The following is an 11310-nucleotide window of genomic DNA, read 5'->3' on the forward strand; positions in this document are numbered from 1 at the left end:
ATTCTGTTACTGCCTTAGGTGTTGCAGAATATCATAGAACCATAGAACAGATTGGTTTGGAAGGGACTTTGATGATCATCCATTTCCAACCCCCCCACTGCCATTGGCAGGGACACCTCCCGCTGGACCAGGATTCTCAAAGCCCCATGCAACTGGGTCTTGATCATCCCCAACTTGATCATCAACAACTTCTCTGGTCAATCAGTTCCAGTGCCTCATGACCCTCACAGTAAAAAATTTCTTCCTAACATCTAATATAAATCTACCCCCTTTCAGCTTAAAACCAGTACCCCTTGTCCTATCACCCTGATAAAGAGCCTTCCTGTAGCCCCCTTCAGGTACTGGAAGACTGCAATAAAGTCTTCCCAGAGCCTTGTCTTCTCTAGGCAGAACAACCTCTACTCCCTCAGCCTGTTCTCATATGGGGGGTGCTTCAGCACTCTAATCTTCCTAGTGGCCCTCCTCTGGACTCCCTCTAGCAGGTCCATGTCCTTCTGGTGCTAAGCCCAAGATATGATGGGCTGTCTGGAATGCCAGTGCACATTACCAGCTCATGTTGAGCTTCTCATTCACCAGCACCCACAAGTTCTTCTCTTCAGGGCTGTTCTCAGTTCATTCTCTGCCCTGACTGTATTTATGCTTAGTATTGCTCCAACACAGTTGCAGGACCTTGTATTTGGCCTTGCTGAACTTCATGACATTTGCACAGGCCCACCTCTCAAGCCTGTCAAAGTTCCTCGTGATGGCATTTGTTCCCTCCAGTGTGTTGACTGCACCCCACACCTTGGTGTCATTGGCAAACTTGCTGAGGGTGCACTCAGTCCCACTGTCCATGTCTATGACAAAGATGTTAAACAGCACTGGTCCCAGTACTGACTCCAGAGGAACACCACTCATCACCGGCCTCTACTTGGACATTCAGCTGATGACCACAACTCTTTGAGTGCAACCCTCCAGCCAATTCCTTATCCACCAAGTGGTTCATCCATCAAATCCACGTCTCTCAAATTTAGAGACCAGAATGTCATGTGGGACAGCAGACCTCCCCAAGCATGGACCAGACTGCCCAGGCCGGATCCTCCCGAAAGACATGCGGCAAGACCAGGTTCAGTGGAGGGGAGGTGCAGGAGTAAGCACTGCTCTCCCTTGCCTGGCTGAGCTCAAGGTCCAGAGCTGGCTGCTACAGGAGGAGGTGATGCAGCAGTGAGTACTACTCTCCCGCCACACCTCTCCACCTTCCTCCACCCGCCGGACTGCCCAGGCCAGACCCTTCCGAAAGACATGTGACAAGACCAACCCAACATGTGCTGATGGGGATCAGATGGGCCTTATAAAAGAATTCGCAAGGAACCAGGGCGGGGGCTCTCATTCTCTTGCTCTCTTTTTGCACAAAGCACTTTCATGCTCAGGCTTTTTGCAGAATTTGCATAAGTACGAGGTCCAACACACAAACGCGCGCGCGCACACACACACACAAATGAGATGATAATGTGCCTGTGGCTCTTTATTTAACAAATCATGAAAATCAGCTATGATCACCTTCAAAATAGTACTCTTCTGAGTTGACACATGGCTGCATACAATGACAGGTTAGAGCATGTTCTCTAACCACCTCTTTGTCTCTCCCCTCCCACTCTTGGTTCCTGAGCTATATGGTTAGTCTCAGGTTTCTTTGTGTCGGACCTTGTAGAACTCTTTAGATTGGAAGAAGACTTTTAACATCAGAGAGTCCAACTGTTAACCTAACAATGACAAGTCCACGACTGAATCATGTGCCTAAGGACCACATCTGCACTTTTTAAAAATATCTCCAGGGATGGTGACTCAACCACTTCCCTGGGCAGCCTGGGCAGTTCCTGGGCAGTTCCAATGCTTGATAACCCTTTTGGTGAAGAAATTTTTCCTAATATCCAATCTAAACCTCCTTTGGCAGAACTTGAAGCCATTTCCTCATGTCCTATCACTTCTTACTTGGGGAGAGAGACTGACAATCACCTCACTACAAAATCCCTTTAGGTAGCTGTAGAGAGTGATCAGATCTCTTCTCCGCCTCCTTCAAACTGAACAGCCCCAATTCCTTCAGCCATTCCTCATAACACTTCTGCTCCAGATCCTTCACCAGCTTTGTTCATCTTCTTTGGACGCACTCCAGCTACTCAATGTGTTTCTTGTACAAAGGGGCCCAAAACTGAACACAGTATTCAAGGTGCAGCCTCACCGGTGCCAAGTACAGGGCAACAATTGCTTCCCTAGTACAACTCGCTCCAATATTTCTGATACAGGCCAGGATGCTGTTGGCCTTTTTGGCCACCTGGGCACACTGCTGCCTCATGTTCTGCCAGCTGTTGACCGACACCTCCAGGTCCTTTTCTGCCAGGCAGTTTTCCAGCCACTCTTCCCCAAGATTGTAGCATCACATGGAGTTGTTGTGTCCGACGTGCAGGACCTTGCACTTGGCCTTGTAGAACTTCATACAATTGATCTAGACCCATTGATCCAGCCTGTCCAGATTCCTCTGTAGACCCTTCCTGCTCTTAAGCAGATCAAAGGTGCTGCCCAGCTTGGTGTCATCTGCAAAATTACTGAGGGCGGACTCATGCAGATTATTGATAAAGACGTTAAAAAGAAATGGCCCAAATACCAAGACCTGGGGAACACCACTTGTGACTGGCCACCAACTGCAGATTTTCTTCTTGAAGAATGTCTAGCTTTCCTGGACTCCCTTGTCTTTCAGGTATGCCTCCCAAGGTACTCTTGTGAACCAGTTTCCTAAGCAAGATGAAATCTGCCCTCCAGAACTCCAAGGTGGCAGTTTGGCTGAACATCATCATCTCTTCTCCAGGAATAAAAAACTATCATTTTGTGATCACTATGCCCAAGGTGGCCTTCACCACATCACCCACAAGTCCTTCTCTGTTCATGAACAACAGGTGCAGTGAGGGTGCCTTCCCTCATTAGCTCACTCTCCATCTGTGTCAGGAAGTTATCTGCCACACACTTCAGGAACCTCCTGGATTGTTTCCTCTCTGCTGTATTGTATTTCCAGCAGATACCTGGTAAATTGAAGTCCTTCACGAGAACAAGGCTTAGCAATTGTGAGACTTCCCCTAGCTACTTATTAAATATTTTGTCTGCCTCTTCATCCTGGATAGGTGGTCTATAACAGACTTCCAGCGTGATATCTGCCTTATTGGCCTTTGCTCTTGATTCTTACCCGTAAACACTTGACCCTTCTATCACCATCATCAAGCTCTAGGCAGCCAAAACACTCCCTAAAATACAGAGCTACCCCACCACCTTCTCTTCCTTGCCTATTTCTTCTGAAAAGCTTAGAGCCATTCATTGAAGTGGTCCAGTTGTGTAAGTCATCCCATCATGTTTCCGTAATTACAACTATATCATAGTTTTCCTGTGGCACATTGGCTTCCAGCTCCTCTTGGTTGTTACCCGTGCTGCATGCATTGGTGTAGATACACTTCAGTTGCACTATTGACCCTGCAACCTTTCTCAGGTGGAGACCCAAATTCCTAGGTGACCTTTCTTAAGTATTTCCACAGTTTCTAAGATGTCAATAATTCTTGTGCTTTGTTGCCACATGAATCTCCATCTCCTCTGCTGAGACAGCAAACAGAAGTACCTTGCTAGCACACAGTCCCTCAAACACTGGCATGCTGTCCCAAGGCCTATTTGTAGGAAGCCTGATTTTCCCCTTTCATTTCCCCCTTCAAATCTAGTTTAAAGCTCTTTCAGTCAGCCCTGCTAACTCTTGTGTAAGTATCCTTCTCCCCTTTTGAGACAGGTGTACCCTCTTTGTCACATGCAGGCCTGACAACATGTAAACCAACCCATGATGAAAAAATACTCAAAATTCTTCCAATGACACCAGGCTTGGAGGCAGGTATTGACGTGCTGGCTCTTCCTGTTTCTTCCCTCATTTTTCCCTGCAGCTGGAAGGATAGAGGATACTGCTTGTGTTCCTGACCCCTCAACCAGCCATCCCAAAGCCTTGAAGTCTCTCTTGTTTGCCTTCATCACTGCCTACCTGAAAAATCAGTAATCAATATTAATCTGAGGGCGATACCAAGACAGGAAGCTTTCTCGTCACGTCTTTAACCTGGGCTCCAGGGAGGCAGCAGACTTCCCTAAGAAACAGGCCTGGTCTGCATATTGGGCTTTCTGTTCCCTTCAGAAGGGAGTCTCCTATGACAATGAACTGTCTTTTATTCTTCATGGAAGCAGTTTTGATGCAGGATGTAGGCCTACTTAAGCTTGGCAACACCTCCAAGCTACATGAACCATTGTCCTTGTTTAGTTTCATGCGCAGAGGCCCTCATACCTATTATGCAAGGGCGCCTGGGAAGATGCAGTGGCCATGGAAGAGATGTGCCTGCTGCACCAAGCAGGAACTTGTCACCATGGCCCCCTATCGCTTTAGTCACTGCATTCAGCCAGGTGGAAAAAGGATAGGGAATCCTCTGTATCATCTGTCCTAACTGCCTGTTGGGCCTGTTCTAGGGAAGGTAGGGTGCAATTCCATTAGTCTCTCTCTCTCTCTCTCTCGCACTCTCTGATACTCCTCAACCCACTCACCTATCCCAGGTTCCTCTACCTGGTGTACCTCCCCCAGGTGTGCTCACTGCTGCTACCCGGTACTGGCACAGAGGCAGGGTACCCTGCACCCTGACACCTGGCTGGCAGTGTGTTCCCATCAGAGCTCTTTCTGGGAAGCTGTGTCTGTTGTGCCAGGTGCAGAGCTGAGAGACGCCACAGCTCTCTGCAGGATGGACACCGTAGAGCTGTCAGCACCCAGGCCTTGCCAATAGCTGCTACGCACGCTGTGTCATTCTCATGATTCTCCCAGCTCCCCTGAGGTTTCCCCAGTTCAGGAAAATTCATGGAGTGCCCCATTGCCAGCCCCGGGGCCCCTTGCCTCAGGTCTGTGTGCAGCATCTTACCCCATCTTCTTTTGTGAAGGGAGGAGGAGTCCAAGAAGTTCCCAAATCTTCTCCTGACATTAAGGTAACTTAAATGCAAATAGATGCACTTAAAGAAAGGCAGGGAGATGGCAGGCTCTTTTTGGTTTTGTTTTTTCTGCAGAAAAGGACATAGCAGAGCCCAGGGGAACCAGAACAATTTGGCAGTTTGATACGTGCACTTATTTTGGACTCCTTCCTTCTTTAGGCTAACAATACCTTCTTTAGGCTAACACAATCATGTATCATGAGCTGCAGCATTTCATAATGACAGTAAGGCCTGAGCCAAACAGTTGAAATGCAGTCAGAGGACGAGATAATTTCAAAACCAGTGAGTCTGCTAGTACTAGCAGTTTCTCAAGTATGACATAAACAACTGAATTGGGCTGGTTCTCATTGACCCTGTAGTGCTGCTCCCTGTGCAGTTTTAATGACTAAACTGTGCTTATTGTCCTGCTTCAGTCACAGTGTGTGTACTATGTAGAGTCCTTCTGTGCTCCAGCGTACATATCATGCTTGCACTGTTCTCCAGCAACCTGAGATTTCAATATAAAGGTTAGTTCTATACTTAAGGAAAAAGAGACTTTCCTAGAGCCTAGTGCACTCCTCTCCTACCATTCATTGCAACTTAAAAAAGTATGCAGGGGTCACTTGCAACCCTGTTCAGTGACTAGAGATGGCACCCCTGTCCCTCTTACCTCCTAGTGAATGACACTCATGTAGGGAGTAGCTTCTCTGTGTATCTTTGGTCCCTATGCTAGGCTAAGATTATCTGTGAGGAGAGAAAAGCATTTGCACTTCTGTGCCTGGTTACAATGGTCAGTAGAAGCAACTGTCAGTAGTTTCTCCTGTGTCTGGGGAATGTAGTGAGCAATATTGAGATGGTGAGAGAAAATACCACACTGCCAGTTGTGGGGTTGGAAACCTGTGGGAAGTCTGGAAAGGATAGTTGTCCATAAGAAGAGGCAAAATTACATCCCACAGTGCTGTGTATCCCCATGGTGTCTCTTTCCATCAATGCTCAAGCAATGTGTAAGAGTGTACTGCGTCTGGCTGAGATACAGTTAATTTTCTTTGTAGCAGCCTGTATGGTGCTGCATTTTGCATTTGTGGCAAAACTAACCTTGATAACACAACTGTGTTTTGGCTACTGCTATGCAGTGCTTGCTTTCTCTTTTTTCCCCTATTCTACTTTTTCCCAGCAAGTAGGTTGGGAGTATGAAGAATCTGGAAGGGTCACAAGTAGGACAGCTGACCCAAACTGACAAAACTGCTGTATAGCATCAAGCTCAGCAATAAAAATTGAGGGGAGAAGGATTTGGGGAAGGTAGCCATTGCTCACAGACTGGCTGGTCATCCATCTGCTTGTGGGAGATGATGAATGATTGTCTTTGCATCACTTTTTTCTCCCCTCTTCCTCTTTCTATCACTTACTAAACTGTCTTTAACTCAACCTATGAGTTTTATCACTTTTGCTCTCCCCATTCTGCTGGGGTTGGGAGGGAGTGAGCAAGATACTGTGTGGTGCTTAGCTGTGAGTGGGAGCTGACTCTCTATAAAGTCAGAAAAGAAAGCCTCCAGAGTCTCTGCTGTACACACAGTCAGGCTTTCCACCCAGCTGCAGCATATAACCATACTCAAATGTGTGCATATGCGTGCATCCCAGAATCTGGGACTCACTCATTCACTGCATCACCACACTGTTTCCTCCAGGACAACACTGGTGCTATGAATTGTCAAGGGATGTGTCATAGCCAGGTGTGTGACACTGGCTGGAGACTTCCTTCAACAAAATGGGTACAGAGGCACGAATCTACTGACCTTTCTTGCTACCTCATGCATTCTATGGCTTGTGAGGAGGCTGGACTGGGGCTATTGCAGAGAACACTAAGGCAGCTCTGGACTTTGTCCTGTTACCCCAGGCCTGCTCACCCATGTGTGCACAAATGACACTATCAAGAGTAGCTACAGGGCACTGGAGCCAAGGTGCTGTTCTCCTTGGTCTTGTCCGTGAATAGGAAAAGCATCTAATCTATGGATTATCACCTGACTGCACAGCCAGCATTGCAGATGGAGCTTTGGCTTTTATGGCCACGGGCCCGCTCTGAGAAACAGGGAGTGCTGCAGAGACACAGGATGACACACAAGAGTCAGGCAAGAGCATGTTTTCCAAAAGCAGCCTAGCTAGGAGGGGTTTGTCAGGGTATGGTGAACAAAGCCTGAAGAGAAGGGAAGGCACAGGAAGGAAGTGCCTGGTGAAAAAGGTGCACTCACATCTTGTTGGAGAATGCAAGGTGTCGGGGGGATGGGACACATCCAGAAGCTGGAGTTGGCTACAGCCCAGATAATGCCCTCAGTGACCAGGACTTCTGCTGAACAGAGAGGCCAGAGCAGGTATGCTGACAACAGGGTCCAGTGACTGTCCCAGACGAGGCACGGTAATGAATTGGATCACAGTTCATCCAGCGAGTCCAGTCAGGAGAAAGATATGAGGTCAGCATGTAGGGCCCAGAGCACACGCTTCTTCTAGGAGTTTAGTTAGCTAAGTTGGAGGTTAGGTGGCTCACGCCAAGTCCCGCTTCCTTGCTGGTAAGAGCTGTTGGGAAGAAAGCTAGGAGCAAGCGACTGTCCCGCCTTTTCCTTAGGAACTTCTTTCAAGCAGAACCCTTGCCACTGGTTCCTGCCTGTGCTACATCACAGCTGTGTGGCTGCTCTGTCTATCGATGATCTTGTACCTGTACAGTCTAGATGTTGACCTGGAACCATTGCTTGAGCTTCCTGGCATACCTTGGATCTGCCTCATCATCATGATCTTGCTGGAGGATCACTGGGCTGCATAACACCCACTGTCTTTGACCTTCATCCTGCAGACTTCCCACTCTGCATCCTGGCTTTTTCTTGGTGAGGCCACTGCTTGTGCCTGCTTTCTTACTGGGTTCTGCTCCTGATTAGCCTTCCATGGTGCAGCAGCTACCTCTCACTGCTCTCTGACACAGAGGAAGGACTGTAAGTCCTAGGTCCATCCAGCTGTGACTGAGAGATGTAGCAAGATTATAGCTCTGGACTTCAGGAAAGTAAGCTTTGGCTTGTTGAGGGAATTTGGTAGGCAGTATCCCTTGAGAGTCTCCCTGGAGGGTAAAGGAGCCCAGGAGAGCTGGTCAATCTCCCAATACAACCTCCTCAAAGGATGAGAAGGGTCTATCTGATGCGTAGGAAGTCTACCAGGCTTGGCAGAAAGCCAGCATGGATGAACTCCTGACCGAGGTTCACAGTGCACAGAAAGCAGTGGAGAGGCTAGGTTGCTCTGAAGGAATAGAACCATTGTGGTGGGGTGGAATCTGGAAAGCCCAAAGCTCAGCTGGAGTTGAAACTAGTAACATGGAAAACAACATGGACTTCTGTGACTACACTGCGTGCAAAAGGGAGCCTAAGAAAAAGTGGACCCTCTGCCAAATGGAGCTGGGAGCCTGGTAACATACTGCCTTCCTTGCCTTGACATTTAGTTGTGTAATGTCTGCTCTTTAGGTCTCTGAGCTTAGTGGCAAAATCTGGCAATGACGTGGAGCATTACGCACAGTAGAGCAAGACCAAAACGCAGGCTGGACATCCACGAATCTGTGGGTCTTCCTAATATGCAGCTGGAGGTGCTGCCCAAAGTCATTACAAAGCTGCTCTTGTCTTTGAGAGGTCATAGTGAGCAGGGGAGGTTCCTCATAGTTTGAAGAGGCACATGCTGCTCACGCACATACCCCAGGCATCCCCCCTAAAAGGCAAGAAAGAGTCCCCAGAGAACAATAGGCTTGGCAAATCCTCACAAAAACTACTTCCATTTGCACTAAGGGCAAGAAACTGATCGGGAGAAGACAGCATAGGTTTACCAGGAACCAATAATGCCCTGATCGCTTTCTATACCTGAATGAGTGGACTCAAGAAAGCCCTTTGCCAGTTTCCTATAGTAACCTTGTAGCCAAACAGTTAAGATATGGTTTGGATAAGTGGAAGTTAAGGTGGGTGAATAACTGGCTACACTGCTGGACTTAAAGGCTTGTGAACAGCTCTGCAAACTAACTGGCAGCAAGTCTACGATTTGTGTTTCTTACGGGTTGATAGTGGGGCCAAAGCCTTTTTTTTTTTCAAAAGGCCACAGGTCAAGAGACATGGTCATGCCCTGCCACAGGTTTCTTCTGCTCTCCTTTCAATCCATCTCAAGCTCCTTCTTGTCAGTCTCTCTCATGCAGCTACTCAGAAGCTGTTTGAGGCTCTCTGCTTGCTTCCTCACTGCCCTAAGTGTACTCTTCATGCAGCACTGTTCTAGCCTGTCTTCTACTTTGTGGTCCTCCAGTGGTACAGTCTATTCTCCTTAGAGTCTTCTAACAGCTCTGCTCCTTTCTTGGTCTCTGTGAGGCTATTCTACTCCCTCGGCATACTTTCAGTCTTTCTGGTATATTTCTTCAAGGCTACTCTGTGTTCTCTGGGTCTCTTTTTTGCCGACTCTTTTCCATCTTTCTGGGACTAGTCTTTGCTATCCTTCACATTTACAGATTTTCTGCTCTCTCCTTCCCTTCTCTGAGACTACTTTGTTGCCTCTGAGGTTCTTTCAGGCTCTCTTCTAGTCTCACATGGTCTGCAAGGCTTCTCTGTTCTCTGTTATTCTCTCAATCTCTCCACTTCTTCCCTATCCTCCTCAAACCTGATATGGTTGCATTTTAGGCTTTTGGTCTGCTTGTTCCTCACACTGTGGTGACTTTGGAGCACATTCAGTCTTTTTGCTGTCATTGCCCACTCCCCACCCCCTCTTCCTTCCCTGCCCACTTTCTGAAGCTAAACTGGGTTTTCTGGGGCTATTCCAGTCTTTCTTCAAGGTTTGTGGCATCTCAATAGCTACTTTTATTTCTCCTGGGACTTTTTCAGTCTCTTTGCTTGTTCCTTCCCTTCTCCAAGGCTGTCCTCTGTTCCTCTTTTAGCCTCTCTGCAGTGTGTTCACCACTGTTCTTTCAGGTTTTTTACTAGTTTATTTGCCTCTTCGAGGCTATTCTGTGTTCTCCAAGTCTTTTTAAGATTTCAGCTCACTTACTTTTCTTTGATGCTACATTTTGGGGCATTTTCAAGCTTTCTGCTTTTTTTTCTTTTTTTTTTTCCTCAGCCTTCTCTGAGGCCACCATTGCTACTACTTTGTACCCCAAAGTTCCTTTAATCTGATACTTTCTTGTTACCACTGAGCCTCTTTAGTATTTGGGGGGGGGCGGGGCAGGGGAGGGCTTGCCTTATTGGTTTCTTTCTCGGCTCCTTTGACACTGCCACATTTTGTTTCCTTGGGCACTTCACAAACTTTCTTCTCTTCCTTGAGGTTACTTTATGCTCTTTCAATCCTTTTCAAACTCTCTGTTGCTTTCTTGGCTTCTGCTTGGCTTCAGTGTTTTGTCTGGGGATCTTTCAGACCATGTTCTACTTCCCTGGCATTTGTAGTGCTATTCTATGGTTGTTCTCCATCTTGGTGTTTAACCGATTTCCACAGCGTCTCTGAGACTTCTCAGTATCCTCTGGACATCTTTCAAGCTCTCCACTACTTTGTCCTCTCTTCATCTATTCTATATTCTCTGGGACACTTTCAAAGTCTTTCCTACAGGCTCTCAAAAACAATTTGCAGTTCTTTGGGACACTTTCACTCCTATTCCTGTTTTATTAGAGGATGACAGAGGATGGGAGCAGGACTGGGGAAGGAGCAGACCTTTTAGAGATGCAACAGCCTCAAGATCTCTGAACCTCATCTGCAGTGGAGTTGGAATAGATCTCAGTGAGTCACCTTTGGGAATCTTTTTTTTTTTGTCTGATTCTGGTTTTGGTTGTAGTTGGTGTTAGGAGAGAAATGAGCTCAAAGAGGCACCTTTTAAAAAATCCTTTATTTTTATATCATCCTAGTAAAAATCTTTTTATAAAGGCGGTATTGCATAGAAGAAACACTGGTGCAAACATCACCTGGTGGGAATGGCATGTTGTTTCTTGGTGTTTACTATCTACTGCACAACAGATGGCTAACCCATAGGCAAACATCTCCAGGTTTCCCCATGCCAGCTACAGGACAAAGCTGCTCAACTTTATGAAAAGAACTCACATCAGAATTAGGTGTTCCCTATTCCATGCTGCTCCCAAGAACAATTTGCTGGGAAAACACTCTTTTCCTCCTTCCCTTTTCTGTGCTTGACCAATACATTGCCCAAGAAATACCATGAAGATCAGTTCAGCTGCCCTCTGCTTGCACCCTTCCTGTGTGTGAGTGAGTTTGTATGTCATGCATACAAATAGAGGGTGGACACAGTCAGGATACAAGAATTAGCCT

At 47.1% G+C, this 11310-nt stretch overlaps 1 protein-coding gene across 3 annotated transcripts in view; it reads right to left on the reverse strand.

Annotated features, from left to right (window-relative positions):
* Nucleotides 1-10854: 10854 nt before the first annotated feature.
* Nucleotides 10855-11310, reverse strand: part of TSPAN9 (tetraspanin 9) — a 150892-nt gene continuing 150436 nt past the window's right edge. For all 3 annotated transcript variants that reach the window (XM_069864904.1, XM_069864911.1, XM_069864897.1), the window contains one exon: nucleotides 10855-11308. The gene's annotated coding sequence lies outside the window, so the exon portion shown is untranslated. The remainder of the gene's footprint in view (nucleotides 11309-11310) is intronic.

The sequence above is a fragment of the Phaenicophaeus curvirostris genome, chromosome 1 (genome assembly GCF_032191515.1).
Source record: "Phaenicophaeus curvirostris isolate KB17595 chromosome 1, BPBGC_Pcur_1.0, whole genome shotgun sequence".
In the NCBI taxonomy this organism is placed as follows: Eukaryota; Metazoa; Chordata; class Aves; order Cuculiformes; family Cuculidae; genus Phaenicophaeus; species Phaenicophaeus curvirostris.